Source organism: Peromyscus californicus, unplaced genomic scaffold (genome assembly GCF_007827085.1).
Source record: "Peromyscus californicus insignis strain IS unplaced genomic scaffold, ASM782708v3 Scaffold_23__1_contigs__length_62951481, whole genome shotgun sequence".
Taxonomy (NCBI): Eukaryota; Metazoa; Chordata; class Mammalia; order Rodentia; family Cricetidae; genus Peromyscus; species Peromyscus californicus.
In genome coordinates this window covers 42,083,975-42,096,077 of record NW_026294534.1, presented here as the reverse complement: position 1 = coordinate 42,096,077, position 12,103 = coordinate 42,083,975, and the positions used below count along the sequence as shown (strand labels likewise).

General features: G+C 36.5%; 1 pseudogene; it reads right to left on the bottom strand.

Annotated features, from left to right (window-relative positions):
* Positions 1–7,729: 7,729 nt before the first annotated feature.
* On the bottom strand, positions 7,730–9,024 carry LOC128119483 (T-complex protein 1 subunit zeta-like; annotated as a pseudogene).
* Between the last annotated feature and the right edge of the window lie 3,079 nt (positions 9,025–12,103).

The window sequence follows — 12,103 nt, the reverse complement described above, 5'->3', positions numbered from 1 at the left end:
CCTTCCCCTCCCCTTCTTCCTCAATCTCTTCCTTTCTTCATCAAACCCACCAAGACAAATTACTGGTTTCTTTATGTATATGTGTGGGCCATCCACAGGAGTTTGGAAAGCTAACAGTGGCCAGACCCTCCAAGAAGAATGACTATCCTCACCACAAATAGCCATCAACACCCAACATCACCTTAGTGAAGAGGGGATCTTGGAAATCACTTCCACCCTATGCAAAAATAAGTGGCTGGCTTGATTTTGTGATTTATAAGTTATTTTTAAAAAAACAATTTATGAGAATTTTAAACATGACTACCATTTCATTCTCTATATTTCAGTCTTTAAATCATTTTGTGTGATTCCACCCCTCTCAAATTCATAATCTTCCTTTATTATTTTACACACATACACACACACACACACACACACACACATTATTACATTCCCAGTGATAAGCCAAAAACACATACACATACACATGTACACATAAACATACATATACACATAAATATACATATACACCTAAATATACATATACACATATACATATACACATATATACATATATAAACACACATATATGTGTGTGTGTGTGAGTATGTGTGTGATGGTTTGAAATGAAAAGATCCCCACAGTGAATGGCACTGTTAGGAAGGGAGTTTTGTTGGAATACATATGGCCTTGTTGGAGGAAGTCTATCACTCTGCAGGTGGACTTTGAGGTCTTCTATGCTCAGGTTACACCCAATGACACAATTCACTTCCTGTTGCCAGTGAGTGGATCAAGATATAGAAATCTCAGCTCCTTTTCCAGCACCATGTCTGCCTGCATGTCACCATGTCTTGCCATGATGATAATAGACTAAACCTCTGAACCTGTAAGTCAGCCCAATTAAATGTTTGATTTTATAAGAATTGACAGGGTCATGGTGTCTCTTCACAGCAAGAGAAACCCTAACTAAGACAATGTGTTTGTGGCTAATCACTTGGAATTAGATAGCATATCAGGAGTCTTATGCCTAGAAGAAGATTGATTCATTCTGTCTTAGTGACCACTGAATGCTTACACTCTTCATCTAGTAAGAGGACCATGTGTAATTTTCCCTATCCAATACATCATGTTGACTGGTGTAGTCATTGTGAAGGTCTCATTTAAATAACTATTTTATTGAGACTACATGTGTGCAAATTAAATTTTTTGTCACATCTAGAAGGCACTATCTCTAGGCAGGATTCTGCTCCTGCAGCTCTTATAATCTTTCTGTTCCCTCTTTAGTGGTGTTCCTTGAGCCTTAAGTTTATAAATTCCAGCTCCAGTCACGGGAAATGTCTCTTTTAGGTTTTGATCTGGGAGTACAGGAGACTCTCCACCTCTCTAATATAGGTTATTACTATTGCCCTTAACTGAGTCCCAGAACTTAAAAGTAAGCCTTTATAGCTAAAGACACCATAAATTTCAGACACAAAACGACAGTGGCTGAGAGTTTCCTTCCGAGGACTGGGTTTCATAGAAGCTGAAGGTTCTATGCAAGCTGCCAAGAGAGACTAACAATCACTTGTCCTAACCAACCTTGAAAGCTACAATCATAGGAGTGACTTGCCTGACATTATATCCCCAACGGCGCAATAGCAACATGTTTATCTTGAGGGTAACCACCAGCTGTTTAATTGGACCTAAGGGTCACCCAATAGTAGGAAATTCAAGTCTGGTACTTTAAAGCGAGCCAATTACCCATGGCGGTACAACTCCTAGATGCTAGAGGAGACTCTAATAGTGCCATTTTCATAAACCAGTATAAGTTTTAACTGAATTCTAAACACTTACCTTTATATCCAGAGATAAGTATGACTCTGTCTTATTATCAAAGAAGCTTCCTTTTTGCATATAGCAGTTATTTCATATATACACAGCTGTTCAAAGTACAAACTGATGTTCTCAACTTGAACTGATTTGTCTAAACAAAAAAATTGTTAAATGTTTTTTTTCTTTAAAATGCCACTTGAAGATGGGCAGTGGTGGCGCACGCCTTTCATCCCAGCACTTGGGAGGCAGAGGCAGGCGAAACTCTGTGAGTTCAAGACCAGCCTGTAGCATGAATCTTAAAGAGTCTTGTTAATTAAATCAAACCTAAGGCCAGTTATTGTGGTGAATGCTGGAAGATCAGAGAAGCAGAATAAGCCACAGCTACCTCACCTCGCCAGTTCCTTAGCTGATCCTGTTACCTTAGACTGGAAACCTCTGAGTCCTCATTCAGAATGAATCTCAGCTGAACTGCTGCTCCAAAGCCTGAAAGCTTAACTAGCTAAAATCTGCTAGTTTCTGTTCCTCAAGCCTTATATATCTTTCTGTTTTCTGTCATCACTCCCTGGGATTAAAGGCTCACTTTCTGGGATTAAAGGTGTGAGTCATCATGCCTGGCTGTTTCCAATGTGGCCTTGAACTCAGAGATCCAGAAGGATTTCTGCCTCTGGAATGCTAGGATTAAAGGCATGTGCTAACACTGCCTAACCTCTATGTTTAATATTGTGGCTGTTCTATTCTCTGACCCCAGAAAAGTTTATTAGGGTGCACAATATTTTGGGTAACACAATACCACTGCACCAGCCTGTTCAAAAGATGGGGTGCCAGGACAGCCAGGGCTACTAGGAGAAACCCTGTCTCTAAACACCAAAAAAAAAAAAAAAAAAAGCCACTTGATTATAAAAGTTGGATAACGACAATAAGTTTCACTTCTCTGTATAAGTTTATTTTTCTATATTATAGAAAACAAAACAGAAATCGACACTGAAATTTTTTTTTTTTTTTTTTTTTTTTGGTTTTTCAAGACAGGGTTTCTCTGTGTAGCTTTGTGCCTTTCCTGGAACTCACTTGGTAGCCCAGGCTGGCCTCGAACTCACAGAGATCCGCCTGGCTCTGCCTCCCAAGTGCTGGGATTAAAGGCGTGCGCCACCACCGCCCGGCAACACTGAAATATTTGATACTCTCTTGGATTCTACCATTAACATGCAAAGTGTCGATGTTACATGATTAAGAACACAGCAACCTTTTATTTCTGGAGCAACAAAAATGAAAGAAATAAAAATTGTCATTCTTGCAAAATGAAGCAGGAGTATAATAGCCATGCTTTTGGGGTACTAATATTAACTTTAGGTGTTAATAGAGGAATAATTGCAGGAGGGAGTGAGGAGTGCATGTAATTAAACACTCTTGGCCATACTATACTCTGCTTGATAGGCAACTCAGTTCTGGTGTTGCAATATAGCTTCAGAAATTTTCATTGCTTGAGAGGATTTTCCAGTTTACTATGAGATGATTGCTCTGTTTGGTGATTGTCTTCAGTGATCTGTCTAGAAAACAGTTATTTCTGGAACTCAAGGTCACTCACTACAGGTTGATAACAATAACGAGACTTTAGGACTTCTTTCAGGATGTTGTAAAAGTGAATGAAAAAATGCCTTCCTTCTTTTCAAAATTGAACCATCAGCCTTGAAGTGGGCTGGATTTACCCATGTTTGATGACATAGGCATGTGGCATCTTCAGTAACAGGTGCTATGTTGCAGAGGTAATCAATAGCCTTAGCAATAGTCTGCTAGGTTTAGAGCAATGTCTAATTGGCCAATGAATCAAAATGGTGGAACCCACTCCTGCTACCGATGGTTTTACTTGGTAATAGTTGATATCTAGTTTGGACATATGTTCCCCGACTTTATGTTAACTTCATGTAAATTCCATTTATATATGTACATATTTTAGGAACCTTGCATCGTAGTATTTCTTGATGTGGCTTTTCATAAGGCCTTTAGTGCTATTATTGTGTCTTCTTAAGTTGTGTTTTTTAAAAGACGTTTCATGGTCTCCATAGCTCTTGCTCTCTCGTCGATTGGATTCCTGGAGCTCCACCTGGGGCTTGGCCGTGGATCTCTGCATCTGTTTCCATGAGTCACTGGATGAGAGTTCTATCATGACAGTTAGGTTGTTCAGCCATCCTATCACAGGGACAAAAAGCCAAACTAGCGGAAACACATGAACTGTGAAACAATAGCTAAGGAGCCCCCATGGAACTGGACCATGCCCTCTGGATAAGTGAGACAGTTGATGAGCTTGAACTGTTTAGGAGGCCCCCAGGCAGTGGGAACAAGATCTGTCCTTGGTGAATGAGCTGGCTTTTTGGAACCTAGGGCCTATGCTGAGACACTTTGCTCAACCTTAGAGCAAAAAGGGGGAGATTGGACCTGCCTCAACTGAATGTACCAGGCTGGGCTGACTCCCCAGGGGAGACCTTGCCTTGGAGGAGGTGGGAATAGGGGGTAGACTGGGGGGGAAGCCTGGGGTTGGGAGGAGGGAGGACGGGGAATCCGTGACTAATATATAAAACGACTAGAAAATCTCATATAAAATTTTAAAAAGACATATCACATACTGAAAGAAAAAAATATTTAATATACAAGGAAACCAGTAATAATTAGCACTAGTGCTATACAAAAGCTTTTTATGTGAGAAGTTGTATTTTATTTTGGATGCTCAATTAGAATCTTTGAATCAGCAGGATAACTATAATTATGGGAGTCTGACTTTTAACAAGTATACTGAATTGACAAAGATCAGCATTTTAAACACCTTACAAGTTTAGGAGGCAGTACAGGTGACCACACAGAGACATTTAGGAGGAACAAGTGCACCTCAAATACAGAAATAAAAACCTCTTCTTTTGTCAAAGGAAACAGATGTACACAAAGACTTGCATAGCACACCCACACAAATGGCTTTTGTGTGTGTGTGTCATTTTAATGGTAAAGAATATGAAAATCAGAAATATCAAGAGTTATTCATCATTTTATATCTCAAAGGTCCAGGTGCATTATATAGTTGATAAACTATAGCACTAATGGCTTATGCTGCTTATATTAAATCTACAAATCTTTAGTTTTATAAACTTTCCCACAACATTATCCAAAGTTTACACTCAATCCATTAGCTCTCAGCAATATGCACATATTCCACTCTTGGGTCTGTTAATTATGTTACAGGAACCCAAATTAATAATTCTCTGTGTAGCCAGACTTCTGAGTGATTTTGAAAAGAAGTTAACATAAAGAGAAGATTTTGCTGACTCTGATTCTTCACTTCTTTCAAGAGTTTAACAAAAGCAACAGAAAACACAAGCAGTCATCTTGGTAAAATTAAAAAAAAAAATCTTTGATCTTTTAAGCCAGATTTTTTTCTCTCTCTCTCTTTTTTAAATAAATGTTACTGAGAACCAATAAATATTTCAAGAAGGACTTGTTTTAAATAAAGAACATCAAATTCTAGGCTGACACGACTTTGTTAAATTTGGACCTTAGAATTTTCTTTACATATCTTCTTAATTATTAGCAATTTAAATACATATATAACCTTAAAAAGCCTCCCTCTTTATGTAACTTTTGTGACTAGGTCAGCAGTTTCATCAACTTTCTTAAAGATAATGGAATTTGATACCTATCCCTTGCCCACACTGTCATTTTCCAACAAGCTTTTACTTTATAAAACTGAAGTTATAGTTCATCCTTCATCTAAAAGGATTTCCATTATGCATTAGTCTTCTTAATCAAAAAATATGTTTCTTTCCCTACGTTATTTTTTTTATCTGTTTCTCCAGTTCTTTTCTGCCTTTATTTTATTTTTTTTTTATATTTTGAAACACCATCTTTGTTTCTTTATTTTGTTGATTTATTTATTTATGGTTTGTTTGTTGTTGTTTGGGACAGGAATCATCCTGTAGTTGTGGTTGGCCTGAAACTTGCTGTGAACACCAGACTGGCCTAGAGCTCATAGAGTTCCCTCTGTCTCTGCCTCCTGAGTACTGAGATTAAAGGTGTGTACCATAAACCCAGGCTGTAATTAAACAATTTTACTGCTTTTCTCAATACAATAAAGTCATATCCAATAATTGTACTTACTAATCAAGATCAAGGAAGAAAAAAATAAATGTTATATATCACCTAATAAGTAAATAATTAATTCCCTTTGTATATTTATTCTTTTCTTCTTGTAGGACATCAGATCCATGAGTATTTAAATTTATACTTAGCATTTTTGTTTAAATGACTTTAATCTTCTTTCTATGGGCTTTATTTTTTATTGAAAATATTTTTTTTTTCACATAGCATATATTGATTATATTCCACCACCCCCTCCTCCGAGTCCCCTCCCACCACATCTGGATCCACGCCCTTTCTGTCTATCATAAGAAAACAGGCTTCTAAGGGACAACAATGAAGCACAATATAATATAGTATGCTAAAACCAAAACAAATATATCATAATAGAACAAAGTAAGCAAACAGAAAGAAAAAAACTCAATAGAAAGCACAAGAAATATATATAGACAGAAAGACACATTCATTCACTCGGGAATCTAATAAAAACACTAAATTGAAAACCATGAGATGCACATATATACATACACAGACACACACACATATACACCACCACCAACAACAACAATAACAACAAAACTAGAGGGGAAAATAAAATAAAAATGAGATAAATAAAAAATAAATCTTGACATAATATTAAGAGACAAGGAGCTTTCACTGATGCTGTTGAATTTGTTTTCTGTTGGCCATCTACTACTGGGCATGCAGCCTACCATTAAGAGTAGTTTGTTTCCCCAGTGAAACTGCCTTAAAGAAAACTACATTTTCATTTTCAAGTGGTATCAATTGAAGACAGCTTCTGGGTTATGGGTGGTGGTGGCAAATGTCCACTTTTAACTCTATTATCCCATCTGGTAAAGACTCCTTCAGGCCATGTGCATGTTGTCTCAGTCCCTGTGAGTTCATATACTCATTGATCCTGCTGATTTAGAGGCCTTGTTTTCTTGGTTTCCCCCACCCTCTCTGGCTTTTAGACTCTTTCCATGTCCTCTTTCACATGTTTTCATGAGCCCTGTAGGGAACGATTTGATGAAGATATCAAGTATAAAACCTAGTGTTCCAAGGTTTCTCATTTTCTCCACAATATCTGGCTGTCAGTCTCTGTATTTGCTCCTATTTTCTTCTCTGATGATGGAAGATGGCTTGTCATAGGCATGATGCAGAAGGATAAGGTGTAAAGGTTTTAAAATGACCTAAAATCTTGTGTTTCACAGTAGTCCCTACTCTTCAGCTATCTTTCTTTCGGCCATTAACCTTATCACTGTGTCTGTCTTTTATGATTCCATGTTGTCTGGAAATGTTGTGCTTCAGATTTGCGGTCCTCCTGCTGCAGCCTCCAGTGATAGCAATTACTAACTTTTCTGAGGGCAATATTTTAGCAGCTCTTTCAAAAGTGTGAAAGATCCAATAGCTTTACCACTGAGTATTTATTAGAGACACCTATGAAAAACCATATGGTGCCCAGTTGTGGCTTACATTAGCAAGACTCTAAAGAACCAAGTAATGAGGTGTTTTTCTTAATATGCAATTTTGTATCACTGAAGTTAAGACATCTTTGTTCAGTAGATAAAAAGAAACTGCTTTATGGGGGCACATTCAATGCAACAAACAAACAAAAAAACTAAACAAACAAACAAATAAAAACCCTGTAAGGATTTACAATACTATAATTTGAACAAGTGTCCAATGCCCTGTACTTTTTTTAATATGGAAAGAGAAATTCCTTTTGAAACTATTTGAACCTTAGACAAAAATAACATCTTCTCCCCCACATTTTCTGTAGTGTAACTGACTCTGTTACAAATCAGACTTCTTCGACCTTTTAGGGAGGACATTGGAACTCTCCTGCCATTGCCTTTTTTACTGCACCAGCACCTGGGAAAACTCAACCATCTTCAATAGCAATTGGACAGCCCGTAAGCTATAACTGACTGTATCCTTAATTTGAGTCAGTATGTATTTATTTGGTCCTTAGCCTGTCATGTGACAGATGGGTACTGTGCCAAATCTCAGTTAAAGGTGATGTTCATTTTGCCCAGAGTACACTCACAGATAAGCCCAGCACATCCCAGTCTGGGTTAGATTACTAACAAAAGTCACTACCTCACCACAAGCTAATGTCACCCTCTCCATTTTGCTCCTTTTGACTCTATTCAGAGCTACAATATCTTCTATGGCAAGGGCATCTAAAGAAAAAGGGTCAACCCCCTTTTCATTAATCACAACAAATTCTGTTTCTTAATTACTACAGGCTTTCTTTTTCAGTTCTGTTATTGTTTTCATTCTGTTTCCAGTGAATTTTCTTTCAGCATTTACAGATTTTCCCTCCATCTTCTGTACTCCTGTAATGAAACCCAAAATTCACTTCTGTTTTCTCATATTCTAAGGGTACATTTCACGTGAGGATGTAGGCATTTTCTATTCTTCATATCAGTATGCTATTCTCCACAATCCAAAACAAGCCCCATGATTAAACTCATATCAGTTTCATATTTATGCTCCATCCTTATGATCTCAACTATGAAGCGGTCAATGGGCTTCTTTAATTCCTTCATGGTCAAAATGGAATCTACCACATCCTCTGTTAAGACATCTTCAAGTTTTGCATGGATGCCAACTTTGTAGAGATGATCTGGCAACCTGGGTAAGTGTTTCCCTGCCCATCTTTCTGCTCACATTGATTTTTTCCCCAAATCATGAAGCCCTTTTCCTTTGGAGCTTCAAATCCCTTAGTTATTATCCTGGGGTGATGGCCCTCAGAAATAGGCTGAGTTTTTTTTCTAGTTCCATTAATTTGCCTGTGAATTACATTTTTTTAATAGAATATTCCATTCTGTAAATGTTCCACATTTTCTTTACCCATTCTTCTGTTGGGGCACATCCCAATTGTTTCTGATTTGTAGCTATTATGAATAGAGTAGCAATGAACACAGTTGAGCAAATGTTTAAACAATAGGATGAAGCAATCTTTGGATATATATCGATGAGTAATTGATATAGCTGGATCTTGAGTTAGATCAATTCCCATCTTTCTGAGAAACCACCACACTGATTTCCATTATGGCTGCATAAGTTTGTATCCCTACCAGCAATATATGAGTGTTCCCCTTACTCCATATCCTTATCAACATTAACTGTCATTTTTTATATTAATCTTAGCCATTTTAACTGTTGTAAATTGAAATGTCAAAGTAGTTTTGATTTATATTTCTCTGATGGCTAGGGATGTTGAACCTTTTTTTAAGTGTTTCTCAGGCATTTAAGTTCCCTCTTTTGAGATATCTCTGTTAAGATCTGTACCACTTTTTAAACTGGGTTTTTTAATCTTGGGGTTTTCTTTTAGCTCTTTATATATTTTGATATTAGCCATCTGTAGGGTGTGTAGTTGGAAAAAAATCTTTTCCCATTATGTAGGTTTAGGTTTTTGTACAAATGATGGTGTCCTTTGCCAAGCAGAAGCTTCTTGGGTTCATGAGGTCCCATTTATTAAGTGTTGATCTTAGTATCTGTGCTAACAGTGTTCTGTCCAGAAAGTCTTCTTCTGTGTCAATAAGTTCAAGGGTATTTCTCACTTTCTTTTCTATCAACTTCAGTGTGTCTGGTTTTAAGTTGATGTCTTTGATTCATTGGGTGTTAAGTTTTGTGCACAGCAATAAGTATGCATCTATGTATATTCTACATGCTGCCATCTAGTTTCACTAGCAACGCTTGTTGAAGATATTATCTTTTCCAGCTGCCACTGACTCATTCTTCTTCCTCCACAATAACTGGCCATGACTAGTAGGTGTATTTTCTCCTAGCTGTGCTGACCACTGCTGAAAACAAGTGAAAATCGACTATAATTCTAATTCTGTTAATCATAAGAGTTCTATCCGAAATTTTCATCCTCTTAAATCATCCTTATTTGGTGAATATTTTTTGCAATAAATATGAATTTCTCTCTGTGTGCCAGCTCTTAATTTCCTACAAGTTGTTACTTTGAAATATCCACTAGTTTTATTTTGAAAGGGTATACTTTGAATCATATACATCTATGTTTTTATATTTATGGAGAGAACTCAATTTTGAAATTATATAAAACTACAGGTAGAAAGCAGAAACAAGGGGAAAAAAAATCTTTACTATCTCAGTCCACAATTAGTATAAAGTCATGTATATTTTGGAGTGTTCTCTCAATATCCATCAAAGGAATTATGAAAAGTACTTAGGCAACCCAATCAGTACCAATTCTGGAGGACTATAAGTTAAGAAGTTGAAAAGATATTCACAATGAGAAAAATTGTGAACTTATTTTAATAGTCATTTTATAAGTTTTTGTCTTTTTAATGCTCTGATCAATCTAGAGGCTTTCAGTGGGAATAATATGGCTGAGATTCTTTTATTCTGCACTAATATCCTTTTTAAAATTTATTTCTCTTGCAATATTCAAGAAATGCAAACTTGGAAAATCATTCTTAAATGGTAATGTTCTGCCATCTGCCTAAACAAATAGCCATACAATAGTCCATAGACAAATCTTCACAATAGAGTCGCACACTGATTTTATTGCTGTAGTAAATGGCTTGTGGACCAGGAAACCTATACCTTGCTTTTAAATCTTTTATAATATTCTTTTTCTTGCTCCTAAAGCTAGGGTTTACTCATTCTTCTCTTAAAGTGCTGTTCTTTTTATTGACTCCAAGATTGCTATCAGATGTCACCCAGACTACTTTGCTATATATCATAGTTCCCATTAAAGTATGTGACTACGAACATATGGAAATAATACTAAATAATGCTGGCCGCAGAGCCTCAGTGCACCCATGCATCAGGAGAAGCAGTAAAATGTTTACTGACTAGAGAGGTGGTACTTGACAACAGAGTTGCAAAGGACCCCTTTGTGCCTTCTTTATGACAATATATCAGATCGTTTCGTTAGATGTTGCTTGCATGCAAACTAACAAAATCGGGGGGTATATGCAAACCATCCTTCTATTCACTAGTCTGTCACATAGAATCACTTCAGTATAAGGTTAATTTTAGGACTATAATTGTGTCTTTCTATCTTTCTCCAGTATTGGCACAGCTGGGTGTAAGACATAACTGCACATATAAGGTGACTGTCATAAAGGAGTACACAGTTATTTACTTTGTATCTTGAGACTTTCTGGGAGGTTATCATAACAAACTAATGAACACTACTGACAATGGCAAAGAACTGATACACGTGCATTCATAAATCAGAGAGCTGAACAACTGGTTAAACATTGCATTTGAATTCTTATATGGCATTGCTCTGATATTTATAACCACTGTTACAAAAGAGGTGAACACCTTAGCAACTAAAATACCTAAACATCATTTACCTACATTTAAATATTAAACAGCTCTCATAGTCAGAAAGAAACTTTCATACATAATCAAAACGTTCCCTACAAATTTTAGAGAATAAATTGCTACATAGCATGCCCTAAATTAATTGTAACTATTAGTATGCATTGTATCATCTCTCTCACCTTGAATATTAGTGTCTAGTAATATGCTAAGACAGTAACACGTTTTAAAAGTAATTTAAGCTAGTAATTATTTAAATGACTTTTTAGTAGTTATTTGATTTCTCCTGGTACAGAGTACAATCTTTTTAACTATCATGTTGAAGTAAAATGCTACTCTATGATCTGCTTTATTTAATGAGACATTAGAGGAAGTTATGTGTATTCCTTCCAGCCCTGGGTGAAATATTTCAAGGATACTTTTCTTCTATCATAGTGGTTTGTTGTGTTCTGACATGACTTCTTCAGCTCTCTGTGTCCCCTAGGAAGGCAAAGAAAATAAAATACAAGCCAGGCAACCCAAAATGTACATTAAACACAAACAAGAAACAATTCTTTATTGGGAACTGTCACATCATGATCCAGAGGATCTTGATTGATATTACTAATTGGGTTCTGATATCATAAAGTACATAATAGCTTATTTTGCCTTAGTGGACAAATAGAAAGTCATGAAGAAATTGTACTCTGCAGGAGAAAAAGTTTCAGATGATTGTTTTTGGCTCCTCAAATGGACAAGAGACCACATTCAAAAGAATGTAAAGATCTAGAAAAAGAGGTTACAAAGTCAAATGTAAATTGTGTATGTGTTCCTTGGTAGACTGGTTTGCCTGTGTTTGGACAGGATAATATTTTTGAAACAGAGATCGAAAAAGAAGAGATAT